The 15,510-nt window shown below is 47.1% G+C and overlaps 1 long non-coding RNA gene across 1 annotated transcript; it reads left to right on the top strand.

The window, feature by feature from the left end:
• Positions 1-3,094: 3,094 nt before the first annotated feature.
• LOC122443366 lies at positions 3,095-13,638 on the top strand. Its single transcript, XR_006269999.1, has 4 exons — positions 3,095-3,456; positions 10,648-10,876; positions 11,099-11,100; positions 13,240-13,638. It is a non-coding gene; the product is annotated as an uncharacterized LOC122443366 (long non-coding RNA).
• Positions 13,639-15,510: the final 1,872 nt, after the last annotated feature.

Here is a 15,510-nt window from a genome sequence, read left to right as displayed (position 1 = left end):
AACAATACTTTGTCAAGGACTTAGGGTTTTAAGGACAGTTACGATGTGGCTGATCCATCCAGAATTTGGTCTTGGTCTTGGTCTTGTCAGAAAAGTTGGGACCCACGTTCTCTGAGTGGCTTGTCCCAAGAATATATGGGTTACTGCAGAGGAGAAGAAATCAAGTCTGTATTCCCTTTGTCCAACTGGCCCCTACAAGTGCTTTCTTCTCAATGTTGCCAGGAATGCAACAAAACAGTGCAAGGATATCATGTGGGGTGCCACCAAAAGTGACCGTGGGAGAAATGACTTCAATAAATCGGAGAGTTGGGGTGAGACAACATGTTTTGTCTTCCTCTCTTTGTCTTTGTAAACACAGAAGATTCCACCATCACTGAACCCAGCAAGGACCTGGATGGACTGTGAGATAGGAGGTTTCTGCTACAAATTCCCGCTGCCCGCCCCCGCCCACCCCAGACTGTCACAGAGGCGTTAGCTCTGCGGCTCAGAAAACAAAGATGCCAAGAAGCCAAAGGTGCAAACAGCTCCCATCTCATGATATAGCTGGCTCAGCAAATCATGATGATTCAGGGCCTAAACTGGGCCAGTTCCCAGGTGGCCCTGGCAGGAAGAACTCTGAGGATGGACACTGAGGATGGCTTGGGAGTGACAGCTCTGAACAGCCAACAGAGGGAACAGACACAGCAGGAGAGAAGGTCCAAAATCCAGGAGCCTGGCCTTCCTGAAGTAACACTCCGGTGAGGCGCTCCTATCCCTCACTCCTCATCTGTACTTCTACCCCACCCCCACCTGCAGCTGCCCCTAGGGACCTGCTTCCTGACCCCCAAGGTCATGTCCTTTGTATGCGGCTAAGGAAGCACAGTGTACACCTTTGGTGAGCTCCTCCATTTGAACTTGTAAATCATCAGACACAACCCTTTTGGAAATCAATTTGGCAATAACATCAAGTGACATAAAAATGTTCATCGCCTTTGGCCCAATAATCTTCCTCCTGGGAATTAAGCCTAAGGAAATAATTCACCAGGAAGCGAGAACAATTCTGTATCTACAGAGACATTTACTGTGACGTTATTTATGACAGGGAAAATTGGCGCCAACATAGGGGGATGGTGCTATAAATGATGTCGCATCCATCCAATGAAATATTCCGCTACCAGTAAGGATGGTACACTGGGAAATTGTGTAACCACAAGAAGCAGTGTTTAGAAATGAAAAACAGGTAGGAAAAGGAGCATAGGATTGTATACATGCCATGATTATTCCAAAGCTGACAAGTGTATATGTAGGGGCGAAGATTCGCCCCAAGCTAGAGGCATTACAGTAGTTGTTGAGGGACTTCCCTGGTGGCTAAGACTCAGCGCTCTCAACGCAGAGGGCCCTGATTTCATCCCTGGTCAGAAAGCTAGATCTCAAAGGAGGCAACTAAGAGTTCTCTGGCTGCACCAAAGATCCCGCCTGCGCAGCTAAGACCAGTTCAGCCAAATAAATAAATACATATTAAATAAATATTTTATTTAGTTTTAATAGCTGTTGTGTTGCATATAGGGGCGGGGACGGCAGGTGTAACGGTACTTCCATTGCCCTCTTCCACGGATGTAGAGTCCTATTGAGAAGTCATTTTTGGAAAAGTTGTAATTTGTCACTTCGGGTTTTGGCTTGCTTTCTTGCCTCATGGGAGGTAGTCGAAGAACCCCATCTCAGACCAAGTCTTGTTTCCCGGCCCTTCTTCCTCCATCCCCTTTTCCTCCCCCAAAGGAAGATTTTGTAGCCGCCCCCACCACCCCAAGTCTCCGTCTGCAGAGTCTCTCACTTTGCTCTGAGCTGTCAGCGGCAGACAGAGCCTCGAGGCACTTTTTCATGATCATAATTCAAATTACCTGTTTAAGTCGGTCAAATGAAAAAATAGCCGCTCCGCCCGCACGCGGACCCCGGCGGGGGCGCAGGGAGCGCCGGGGCGGCTGCAGCGCGCTCCCCGCGGCGGCCCGGCCCTGAGCTCATTTCCTGGGGCGCGCGCGCCGGGCTATTTCAGCCTGGCGCTGTGCAAACAGGACAATTTACTGCGGCCAAAAGGCGCCCAAATTACAATCGTATCACAGACAAATATCCGCCACGCCAGGCCTCCAGAAGCCGGGAGGGGCCTCTCTCCCAGCGCGGGGGCCGGGGAGGTGGGGGTGGCGCGGGGTCAAGCGGGTCCGCGGGGCTCAGCCCGGCCGGGATCGCGGTCCCTACTGCGCCCTGGTAGCATTCGCCAGCAAGTGTGCCCCGTCTCTGGCAGCAGGAAAGGAGACCCGGAGAGATCGTTCCTATCTGGGCTCCAGTACAGAAAACCTTGCCTCTTGGGGGTGAGGTGGGGGGGTGGGGGGGTGTTCTCCCTGATTTAGGGCAGCTTTTTCTTTGGCTGCTTCTCTGCGCTTAGGATGAAAGCATCACACATTCAGCCACACGAAGGTTCAAAATCTTATCTCCAGGACTTCCTTGGTAATGCAGTGGTTACGGCTTTGCGCTTCCACTGCAGGGGGCACATGTTCAATCCCTGGATGGGGAAGTAAGATCCCGCATGCCACACAGCGCAGCCCGCAAAACAAAACGAAACTCCAAAATCATTATCTCCTTGCTCAGTACCTCTCTATCACCCTTGGAGAAAAGTTCCAAATCTCTATCATGATGGTCAAAGAGCATCCCTGCCCACTGCCCAGTTCATCTGTGCAGTTAGCAACCCCCCTCTCCTACCCTCCCCCCCAGCAGGATTTTCCACAATCCCATGCCTTGTCCACTCTGCCAAATGTTTCCTGTTTTCTCTGCCAGGTGAACTCTTGCACATTCTTCAAGATCCAGCTCATAGGTCACCTCCTCCAGGAAGTTTTCCTTGCTCTCCAGGCAGAGTCAGCCCCTTTCCCTTGCCGGCTGTGTAGAAGTATATGCTACTTCTCCCAGCCTGTAATTATCTGCTTGCTGGCCTGGGCTTCGCTGTCCTATTGTTCACAGATATTCCCTCCTCCTCTCTGGAGAAGGAAACTGCTTCCCTGACTCACTGGCCTCACTCAGGCTTGACCATGTGACTTGCCCTGGGCTGTGAAGTGGGACTCATGAGTCAGTGAGGAACAGAAGCTTGCAAGGCTAACTATGGTTCACCATGCTCTCTTTCCACTTTGCTGCAAAGGATGGCAATGCCCCATCCAGAAACCGCGCTGCCAGCCTGGCACTAGAGTAAAGGAAAGTGGAACTGACTCATGACATGCATAAAGCGTGAGAGAGAAATGAACTTGACTGTGATGCACGAGGCCTCTGGAACCATGGAATCATGTGTTACTGCAGCATAAACCAGCTGATCTTGGCTTCTCCAGCCTTTGCCTCTCTGCCCCGGCTTTACCAGCTCAAAATCAGGAATCTCATCTTACTCATATTACAGGGCGGACCTTCAGCCCATGTTCTTTGAATGGCTGATGATGTTAATAGGTAAGGTTTGCTGAGCACTGATCAGGTGCTTGGCACTGTGCTGTCCTCTTGCCAAATGTCACCCCATTTCATCTTTTCAACAGCACTAGGTAACTACTCTGACGTAGCATTTGCAAAAGAGAAAAGGGGTGGGACTTCCCTGGAGGTCTAGTGGTTAAGAGTCAGTACTTTCTGATGTGGATGAACCTAGAGTCTGTCACACAGAGTGGAGTAAGTCAGAAAGAGAAAAACAAATATCGCATATTAATGCATATGTGTAGAATCTAGAAGAATGATATTGACAAAACTTCTATGCAGGGCAGAAATAGAGACGCAGACATAGAGAACAGACTTGTGGACAGAGAGTGGGAAGAGGAGGGTGGGATGAATAGAGGGAGGAGCACTGACATGTATACACTACCGTGTGTGAAATAAACAGCTAGTGGGAGGCTGCTCAGAGCTCAGCTCAGAGCTCTGTGATGACTTAGAGGGGTGAGATGGGGGTGGGGGTGGCAGCGGGAGGGAGGTTCAAGAGGAAGCAGATTTGGAGAAGGAAATGGCAAACCACTCCAGTACTCTTGCCTGGAAAATCCCATGGACGGAGGAGCCTGTTGGACTACAGTCCATGGGGTCACAAAGAGCCAGACACAACTGAGTGACTTCACTTTATAGTTGATTTATGTTGTGCAGCAGAAACTAACACAACAGTGTAAAGAAAGCAATGCTGCCACTGCTGCTAAGTCGCTTCAGTCCTGTCCAACTCTGTGCGACCCCATAGACGGCAGTCCACCAGGCCCCCCCCTACCGCCCCGTCCCTGGGATTCTCCAGGCAAGAACACTGGAGTGGGTCACCACCTCCTTCTCCAATGCATGAAAGTGAAAAGTGAAAGGGAAGTTGCTCAGTCGTGTCAGACTCTTAGCGACCCCATGGACTGCAGCCTACCAGGCTCCTCCATCCATGGGATTTTCCAGGCAAGAGTACTGGAGTGGGTTGCCATTGCCTTCTCCAAAGAAAGCAATTATACTGCAATTTAAAAAAAAAGAAAAATGCTGCAAAAAAAAAAAAGGACTTCCAATGCAGGGGGCACCCATTCAATCCTTGGTCAGGGAACTAAGAGCCCTCCTGCCATGGGCACAGTGGGATCTGAGAGTCTAAGGTGCATGATTTAACCCACTGTAGACTTCCGGTTTGCAGGCCGAATGGGAACCAATACCCAGGACACATTCCGTTCTCTGTCCTTCCCATGGGTATCACATCATACAGTCCTTTGCTGAGATGTGACAGGGGAATCACAATCATTGATGCAAACCCCCTGCGAGCTGCTGCAAAGTCCTGGCAGAAAGACAAGATTGGCCTCAGAACAAGAGAACAACGTGGGGCAGCCGGGCGGCAGCTGCCCCCTGAGATGGATGGGCATAACTTTAATTTACGGATGCAACTTGTTTGGAGAGTGCCTCCCCTGCCCTCTTGGCTGCCCCTACCCTCTACCCCTCCTCTTTGGTTAATAATGAATGACAAGCAGTGGACATTATTAATTAAACTGCCCCCAGTATCCAGTGTAAAACCCAAGGCCACATGCAGAGGAGGCATTCAAACTATTTTTGCTGCCCCCGCTCAGGCACAGGCCACAGATTCGTTCCTGCCCTGGCTAGAGCAGGCCCTGGAGGCCGCAGCCTCTCACAACAGGATTTCCTAGGAACTCTCTGGGCTCTGCTTGGTCAAATAGAAATCAGCAAGACAGGCCACACAGTAATTAAACTCTTGGCATTCTTTTGACAAAAATTATTTCTCTTGGGATATTCCCACAGGCCGCTGAAGGACTGTCTGGGGCCTGCAAGCTCCCAGCTGATTACCAAGGGATTTTTGAAGTTGGCCTTGACTGGGGATCAAAAGGGGATGGGGAGTTCAGGCTGTGAACATGGGGGTGGGAAATGCTTATAATTAAATTTAACATCTGGTCATTCAGCTCAAAGCACCAGTTCCTGCTTTGCCAGGACCAAGATAAAAAAAGAGGCCTTCAAGGCCCATTTATTTATATTCCTATTGTTTGTTCACTGATGTTTCCTTAGCACCTAGGAGCCTGGCATATAGTAGGTGTTTAATAAATCCTTGTTGACTGATCAGCCAGTGATGTGTTGATGCCAATTCTTCACAAAAGCAGCCATCAGGAGCAATTCATAATGAAAGTCCTAGAGCCAGTGTCTTCTGTGTTTGAAGCCACAAGATTATAAGCGTGTTGAAAGTAGGGCCTATGTCTTATGCAACTGGCTGTCCCCAGAACGAGGCATGATGCCCAGCCCAGGACTTGCATGCAATGGCTTCTTCCTTTTTTTAAATTTTATTGAAGTATAGCTGATTTACAACATTGTGTTTAATTTCTGCCATATAGCAAAGGGACTCAGCTATATATATTCTTTTTCACATTCTTTTCCATTATGGTTTATCACAGGATACTAAAGATAGTTCCCTGTGCTATATAGTGGGACCTTGTTGTTTATCTATTCTACATGTAATAGTTTGTATCTGGTAATCCCAAACTTCCAGTCCTTACCTCCCCCATACCCTGTTCCCCTTGGCAGCTACAAGTCTGTTCTCTATTTCTGTAAGTCTGTTTTTGTTTCGAAAATATGTTTGTGTCCACATTTAAAGTTCACATATAAGTGCTATCATGCGGTCTTTGTCTTTCTTGTTTTTTGAGGAACCTCCGTATCATTTTCATAGTGGCACACAGTGGTTTCTTAACAGGATCTGTTGGCTGAAGGACTCACATTCCAGATCTGGTCCAACAAAAGCCCACTAGACATGCCCTGTGCTCCTCTAGGTAGTTCCTTGAGCTGTAGCTGCAGTGGCAGCTACAAAGTCAAGAAGTCTGGGAAGTCAGACCCATAGCGAATGTGATCGTTGGAAAGGCCGGAGACCTCAACCAGCTCCTGATTGAAGAGAAAGAAGAAGTGAACTAGCTATAACTGGGGGGGAGGATGCTTCTAAAAAACACAACTTTATTTTCCTATATCTCTCTTTGAGAGCCCATCCCACCTGGTAGCAGCAAATTTAATTTACTTATAATCAATTTCAGCTGAACTCAGAAATTTCAGATTTAAGTTCACCTATTCAGGATTTTCTCATCCATCTCCCCAGAGCAGCTCCTTAGTTCCAAGGGCTTCTGTGGCCTGGGACAGGGAGCTGGAGGACAGAGGGTGCTGAGCCATGGCCTTTGGTATCGGTCTTCATCAGCTCTGGGGGCATGGTCACTCCACCTCATTGGTGTCTGCTAAATCCACATCCTTTTTCAGTGACCATCAGTCCATGAACTCTGCCTCCCACAGTCTTGCCCACAAGACTCTCCAGGACCACTGCCTTGCCCAGCATCTCCCTTGGCATCCTTGGGACCTTGGGAAAGCCAGGTGACCCCTGATTATCCCCAGGGCCCAGGGAGGCTCCCATTGCCTCTGGATGCGTGATAAAGCAGGGTTCCCAACACATAGTGGATGCACAGTCCCCTCTGCTCTGGTAGTTTCCAAACTGGTTGGTGCCCACACGCCATTTTGACCTTTGTCCCTATTGTGAGCTGTGTCCGCACTTAAAAGCGAGGGTCACCAGCAACAAAGAAGGGAAGAAGTTTGATCCTGTCGCCTTTTATACCCTGAATGTCACAGGGGCAAACAGAAGATTTAAAAAGTGGAAAAGACTCACACTGATTCCATGTAATGTGAGTGAGTAGCGGTATCAGGCCAAGATCCTGGGACTTGGTAAACCACTTCTGAACCCTTCTCCTGAACCAGGCCCCATCCCAGGTTCTATCACAAGCTACTGCAACATGGGATATGCACAAGAGTCTTAAAACATGGCTGCAAATTCTTTGATACTCTTCCTCTTGAGATGTAGGGTCTATGTCTCCTTTCCTTGAATACTGGCAGGCTTGTGATTGCTTCAGCCAAGAGTATAGAGAAGTGATGCTATGTAACTCCCGAGTCTAGGTCATCACAAGCCATCAGCTTCTGCCTTGTTAACTGGGGAAGGGAACTCTTGTGTTTGTAGCCCTGAGACTTTGTGTAAGTTCAGTTATTCCAAGGCCACCATGTTGTGAGGAAGCCCAAACCGTATAAAGAGGTCTTGTGTAGACACTCTGATTGTCATCGCTGAATCATCCTAGCCCAGGTACCAGACATGTGAGAGAAGCCCCCAGATGACTTCAGACCTCAGACTTTTGCGCCACCTCCAACTATTTGAGTCTTCCCAGCTAAGGCCATTGGCGTTGTAGAGCCAAGACAAGCCACCCCATTGGGCTGGAATCCAGTTCCTAACCCTCTGAATTTGTGAGCCTAATAAAATGGGTATTGTTTTATGCCACCAGGTTTGGGAGCTTTTGTATGTAGCCATAGATAACTAGAACAGTGTAGGACCCCCTAGTCTCTGATATCTATGCCTCTACCACCCATTAAGCCAACCTGCCAGAAGGCCACTAAGAAGGCCAGTGAGTGTATGCTAGCGACCCTTGTTCTGGGGAACTTGAGTGAATGAAGTTGTTACTGTGTATGGCTGGTAACAAATGAATGTATATTCTAGACGGAATATATATTCTGGAGAAGAGATCCTGGCAGTATCTTAGGGAAGTAAAGGAAAGGAATAAAGACTCACTGACAACAAACTCCATTCCTGGTCCTGCCCCTCCTCATATCATTTATTCAACATGGACAACTGCTAAGTGCCCCATTGGGCTCTACAACATGAACATAGACTTGGAGCCTCACAGTTCTCATAGTCCAGCAAGAGACAAACATTAAACAATTACTTAATGCATGCACTTTGAGTGAAAAGTGTGGGGTGTCCTGAGAGTTGGGCAGAGATTTGTTTCATCCTCATAAAATCCTTCTGAAGTGGCTACTATCATTTCTTTTTTGCAAAGGGAGGCTGAGGCTCAGAGAGGTTAAGTGACCTTCCCAAGGCTACTCAGCAAAGGAGATATCAGACTGAAGAGAAGCCGGAGTAAATTCCTCAAGGGCAGCCAGAAAAGCACAGGCTTTTGAATTCAGTAGGCCTGGAGGGAAGCCCAGGCATCTAGGTTTAAGCTCCTCCTGGTGTTCTGATGCACAGATGACCAAGGCAACTGGCTAAGTGGGAGAGATCTGGACCAGTGCCCTCAGACTGGCAACCCCTAAGGAACAGCAATAACCCTGCGAAGGCAGGGGTGCCTCTGAAGCCAGCAGAGTCACTCCATCTTCCCAACAGGAGGTAGTCTTCTACTGTGAAGGATGGACAGGGCTCCTAAATCACCTTCAAGTTCCTGGGCAGCCACACTCATCACCTGTTAAATGGGGCAGGAATGGCCAACTGAGGTATCACCATCTAGAGGCAACAACTGGGACCACTAACCCTTGCCTTATTATCGAGAGACCAGTAGCCAAGGGGGAAGCATTGGAAGATGACCCAGAACACTCAGTCTCCTGGAGGTACCATGCGTGCTCAGTCGTGTCCTGTTCTTTGAAACCCCATGGATCGGAGCCTGCCAGGCTCCTGTTCATGGGGTTCTCTAGGTGAGAAAACTGGAGTGGGTTGCCATTTCCTCCTCCAGGGGATCTTCTAGACCCAGGGATCAAACCCACATCTCTTGAGTCTCCTGCATTTGCAGGTGGATTCTTTACCACTGCACCACCCGGGAAGCCTGGAGATGCTATAAAGAAGTGAGTTCCATTCCTTGGGGTATGGAAGAAGCATCTGGAGAACAGATCAAATGCTTGGCTCCCCATCCCTGCCCTTGCCCCTACTGAGAGATTTGAATTCAGTAGGCCTGGAGGGAAGCCCAGGCATCTAGGTTTAAGCTCCTCCTGGTGTTCTGATGCACAGCACACATACCCCAGCATCTGGGGACCACTGCCTTAGAGAATTGGAGAAGGCAATGGCACCCCACTCCAGTATTCTTGCCTGGAAAATCCCATGGACGGAGGAGCCTGGCAGGCTGCAGTCCATGGGGTTGCTGAGAGTCGGCACGACTGAGCGACTTCACTTTCACTTTTCACTTTCATGCATTGGAGAAGGAAATGGCAACCCACTCCAGTGTTCTTGCCTGGAGAATCCCAGGGACAGAGGAGCCTAGTGGGCTGCCGTCCATGGGGTCACACAGAGTCAGACACGATTAAAGCGACTTAGCAGCAGCAGCAGCAGCCTTAGAGAATACTCTCCTGTGCCCTCGGCAGACAGAAGAGAAAACTGAAGCCAGAGAAGCGATCATCAGCACAGGCTTAAGGCTTCCCTCCCCTGGAGAGGGCAGATGGGAGGATCTTGTATGGTCATTTAGCCTCTGCCTCTGCCTCTGCCCTCGCCCCAACTCCAGCTTTGTCAGATTTCAGGGGGAATCCTGTCTTCCTCCTTTCATTGAAAGGGGAGCTTAAACTCATGGGCAGGGGGCTCAGATTGACTGGGTGTGAGTCCCAACTCACTGAGCTGTGGGACCCAGTAGCTTTGAAAAATAATCAGCAGACTATTTTTGAAATATATTCTGAGATGAGTTTTTAACAAAGCCCTTAGAATACTCGAAGAACAGGGAGAACTAGGACACTCAAAGATGCATGCAGGTGATTAAGCAAATAAATCATTAGACAGATTGGTTTCAGGATAATGATCCCTCTCTATTCATGATATTGGGCAAATTACCGATCCATTCCAAACTTCAGTTTCCCCACCTGTAAAATGAGGTTAAGAAAACCTATTTCACAGTTTTGTTGTAAAATCATTGTAAGGAGATAAATGCCAGGTAGATAGTAAACGTTCAATAAATTCAACTTCCCTCCCTTCCTGAGCTTTCGGACCACACAGAGGCCGCCCCTGCCCTTGACTTTGGCTTTAAGGAGCCTGTGGCCACAGAGAGGATTTCACACTGGAAGTACATGCATTCCAAATTGACACCTAACTGTATATTTTCTGGTGTAAACTATACGTCAACTCTAACTTTAGCCTGGGGGAGCGTTATTATTTGTTTCCCTTTCATGAAAGCTGTAATAGAGGGAGAGAAAACCCTGCCTCATACATTCCAGTTTCTAAAATACACAGTTTTCTGGGATATTATTTAAGTCTATTTTAGCTCTGGAGTCTCACCATCTCAGTGGGGTGCTTATTTAAGTTTTGGGTGGGCTCTGGAAAGGCCTGGAATGTCTCAAAGGTGGGGAAGAGATTCTTCCTATTCACTGACTAGAAAATTCTGGGGGTCTCTGCAGGTTCTAGAAGATTCTGGAAGCTTCCCTAACATCAGCTGCAGGATCCCAGCAGAGGGGCTGAACTGACAACAATTCCTACTTCTGGTGACCTGAAACTTTGACATGGCCTGGGCTTCTTCCCGGCTTTCCCAACTTCTGCTTTGGCTGGAGGCTCCAGCTTCCTCCCCTTCTGATGATGGACATAGGGCAAGGCTGGGCCTCCAGAAGGATAAACACCATCGGCCAAATGGTCAGTGTCTCCCTCCCTCTCCCTATTTCCTGCCTTCCAGTGCTGTTCTTGGGTCAAGATCATCCCTGGCACTTAATGGCAGGTCCCTAAGAAGGTCCTGCCTTGCTAAACATCCTTCCTAGAGGACTTTTCTTCCTGACCCTGTGGCCAGTGCTGTTCTTAGCAGTAGAGGGTGGAATGGGGTAGCAAGCTGGGGTTCTTCCCACTTGTTCTGATTACAAGTTGTAAACCCCTGTTCTGGAATGCCACACTAGGGTTCTCCAACTTCAGCATGCAGAAGAATCAAGTGTGCTTTTATTTTATTTATTTGGCTGTGCCACCAGCTAATGCTGGGATCTTAGTTCCCCAAGCAGGGACTGAACACAGGCCATGGCAGTGAAAGTGCTGCGTCCTAACCACTGAACCGCTAGGGGACGTGTACTCTTAAAAGCACCCCAAGGGATTCTGATGCAAGTAGACATTTGGAGAAACACTGGTTGACAAAGTTGCTAGAAAGATGTTCCAAGTTTCTGGGTGTCTTTGAATTGTTCAAAGTGAAAAACAAGTAGGCACCCTTTACAAAGGCAGACTGGAGGATAGAAGAGCTGTTCCCAAGGAGGGTGGGCCTCTGAGCTCATTAATAGCAGCAGCCAGGGACTTGCCTGAAGATCCCATGGTTAGGATTCCGAGCTTCCACTGTAGGGGCTGCAGGTTCGATCCCTGCTCGGGGAACTAAGACCCCACATGCTGCACGGTTTGAGAGGGCCTCTCCCCACCAACAAGAAAACAAAAGAGTGCCTATCTCAGAACAGCATTGAGTGCCGGGCACTGTTCTATGTGCCTGTGAACTACAGCCCCGTGACGAAGGTGCGCCTCTTGTCCCCATTGTGTATGTGAGGAAGCAGGCCCAGAGAGGTTGAGAGCTGTACCCAAGGGCCCACAGCTTCCCGGGGGCCCACAGACACCAGCAGTCTGGCCTCAGAATCCCTGCTCCTCCCCACACTCCAGGACCAGCTCAGGAGTCAGCGCCTCTACTTCAGGAAGGGCCATTCGGACCCTGCAGGAAGGTGAGAGGGCAAGGGCAAGCGGAGCCCGGGTAGGTGACGAGGAGGACCGTGGGGCTGGACAGAGACTGGGAACATTTCAAGATCAAGAGATGTAGTTGGCAGAGTAGTTCCCCTCCCTCAGAGGTCCACATCCTAATGCCTGGAAGCTGTGAATATGTTACCTTCCATAGCGAAAGGGACTTACAGATGTGAGGAAGGATCTAGAAATGTGGAGAGCATCCTGGGTTATCCAGGATGCCCAAAGTGACCACAAAGGTTCTTCAATGTGTGAAAGAGGGAAGCAGAAGGGTGAGAGTCATGGGATGCGATGTGAGAAATCTCAAGACGGCCATTGCCGGCTTTGAAGAGGGAAGGGGCCATGAGTCAAGGAACATAGGCCACCTCTAAAAGATGCAAGGGGCAAGAAAAGTGTTCGCCTACAGATAGGAATACAATCTTGCCGGCATCTTTTTAAAATTTTATTTATTTTTTTAATTAATTGATTCAATTTATTTATTTATTTTTGGCTGTGCTAGAGCTTTCTCCAGCTGCGGTGCTCAGGCTTCTCATCGCACAGTTTCTGTTGTTGCAGAGCACAGGCTCAGTAGTTGTGGCGCACAGGCTTAGTTGCTCCAAAGCATGTGAAATCTTCCCAGACCAGGAATGGAACCCGTGTCCGTGCATTGGCAGGCAGATTCTTAACCATTGGACCACCAGGGAAGTTCCCCTGCCGGCATCCTGATCCATTGTGGACTTCTGACCTCCAGAAGTATAATGTTATAGATTTGTGTTATTTTATGCCACTAGCTTTGTTACAACAGCATTGGGAAACTAACAACAGGAAGAAAAGGAGCTGTTAAGAGAGATTTAGCACTTTGCTTTGAACAGTGGTTGAAAACAGACAAGAAAATAGGAAGATGATACCCTAGAGTGGAAAGAGGGAGAGACAGTCTCCCCCAGGACTGGAAAAGAGTGGGGCTTCCAAACAACTCTCAGGAGTTTGTGTTATAATGCCTTTCAAGAGAGAGTAGAAATAAATCAAATTTCTGTGCTGTGTCTTCATATAGAATATTTCTTGGGGAAGATTTATAATGAGTCATTTGTATATTTTATGAATACTTGCTTCTCCTGGTCTTCCAAATATCCATTGGAAACCTGGGGTTCAAATCTCATTTAAAAGCTGACATCATTTACCTGGCACATTCTTTAAAATGTACACAAAATATCTAGGAAGACTTCATCATGACAGTTAATGGCAATCAATTGCTAATATGCAATGAGTGTTTGCTCTTTGCCAGATGCTGTTCCAGGCACTTTACGTATATTGTTTCATTTTAGTTTAAAATGAAGGTTTATGAGAGGATGAATGACAGGGTGAGTAACTGGGATTCTGGAAGAATAATCCAGCAGCAATGGAGACTGGCTGCAGTCCCTGACTCCAAGGGCCCCTGGGCCATTCAGTTTCAACCATGACCTGTAACCCTGGGCACCAAAGATGAGAAAGAGCACCCAGAGAGCATCCCTCATATATTGGTAGGATTGAAGCCATCTCAAAGAAGGCAGCCAAGGAGCTGCAGAAAAGATTCACTTCCGGGAACAAAAGGTCAGTTGGTTCTTCCTGGTTCACCCTCTGCAGACAATCAGGCATCTGAAGCCCCTTTTCTAAAGCTTCCTGCGCTCTCCAGCTTTTCTTTCCAGCAATAAACACTTGGAAATTGTATTTCGACATTTCTTGAACACCCCCGGTGTTGCGTTCTCTTTCTCTCTGGATCTGATTTAGCCTTCACTGAAGCTCTACCTGGGGTGATGACTTAATCCCTGGGCTGCCTGACTGGAGCCATGAAGTTCAGATGGATTTTGCAAGACAAAAACCTAAATCTATTTTGTGGTCGCTGATACACATTCTGACTTTACCACATCCGCGGTCATTCCAACCACAAACACAAAAGGTGCTATAAATTCTTTTCCATGCGGTATTTGATTGTCTCTGGTATTATTCACTTCTTGATAAGTCAGCCAGTCAAAACAGCCAGTTCAGGTCGGTCACTAATCCCAAGAGCCCCATTGTGGTGTCCTTGACCGTGTTCCATCTTAACTTAGCAGCAGTTTTTGTGTTTTTTCTCTCGTGAGTTCTGTTTTCCCATTGACTTTGATGAGGGGAAAAAAGCAGAGAGATATTATTGAAAGAGTTTAATTGCACTCAAAGAAGCAGCAGTCTTTTTTTTTTTTTTAATACTTTTATCAAATAATGGGCTTTAGAGAAAAGAACACAGAGTACCTATAATTTCATAATGTTTTGGTGTGTTTTCTTCCAGTCTTTTTTTCTCTGCACACACAGATGCTGAAACTTAGCTGGGATTATCTGTTATATGGTTTCATCCTTGCTTGCAGCATGTAGCTTGAACTACTACTACTTTTCTTTTTTTTTCGGCTGTGCCAAGTGGCATGGGAGATGGTTCCCTGACCAGGGATTAAACGTGGGCCTCCACAGTGAAAGCAACGAATCCTAACCACTAGGCCACCAGAGAATTCCCTACATGGCTATAAATTTTGTAGACATTCTTTTTTCTCTTTTGCGTAATTGAAATTTAATAGAACATTGACACAAGGGCAGAATTTAAATAAAAAGCAAAGCTTAAGAAGTTTTACAGACACTTCCATAGAAACACAAATCTCTTTTGGGGAACTGTGGAACTGCTTTCCACAATGACTGCGTTTACCCTTTTACATTCCAACCAGCAATGTGTGAGAGTCTTAATTCCTCCACATCCTTGACAACACTTATTATTATCCTTTTTTTTTTTGGATTATTGTCATCTTGAAAAGTGAAAGTGTTAGTCGCTCAGTCATGTCCGACTCTTTGCAGCCCCATGGACTGTAGCCCGTTAGGCTTCTCTTTCCATGGCATTTTCTAGGCAAGAATACTGGAGTGGGTAGCCATTTCCTTCTCCAGGAAATCTTCCTGACCCAGGGATCAAACTCACATCTTCTGCATTGCAGGCAGATTCTTTACTGTCTGAGACCCTAGTATGTGCCTAATGATATATCATTGTGGTTTGTTTTATATTTACTTAATGTCGAATGATGTTAATCATCTCGTCACATGCTTATTGGTTGTTTGTGTATCTTTGGAAAAAATGTCTGCTCAAATCCTTTCCTCATTTTTAAATTGGGTTATTTATCTATTTGAATTTTAAGAGTTTATTATATATTCTTGATGCTAAATCTTATTAAATATGTGGCCTGCAAATATTTTTTGTGGTTTGTCTCTTCATTTTCTTTTTTTAAAAATGTGTGTGTGTGTGTGTTTTTAATTTTTTGACTGTGTCACGTGGCATGCAGAATCTTAGTTCCTTGACTAAGGATCAAACTTGTTCCCCTTCCAATGGAAGCACAGAGTCTTAACCACTGGATCACCAGGGAAGTCCTGTCTCTTCCCTTTCTTGATTGTGTTCTTTGATACACAGAAATTTTAAATTTTGGCAAAGTATGATTGATCTATTTTTTAAATTTTGCTGCTTGTGCTTTTAGTGTAATATCTAAGAAGATATCTATTTTCTAATCCAAGGTCATGGAGATATACATTTATGTTTCCTTCTAAGAATTTTA

Source organism: Cervus canadensis, chromosome 1 (assembly GCF_019320065.1).
Source record: "Cervus canadensis isolate Bull #8, Minnesota chromosome 1, ASM1932006v1, whole genome shotgun sequence".
NCBI lineage: Eukaryota > Metazoa > Chordata > Mammalia > Artiodactyla > Cervidae > Cervus > Cervus canadensis.
The sequence above is the reverse complement of the archived record's forward strand: the minus strand, read 5'-3'. Positions and strand labels throughout refer to the sequence as shown.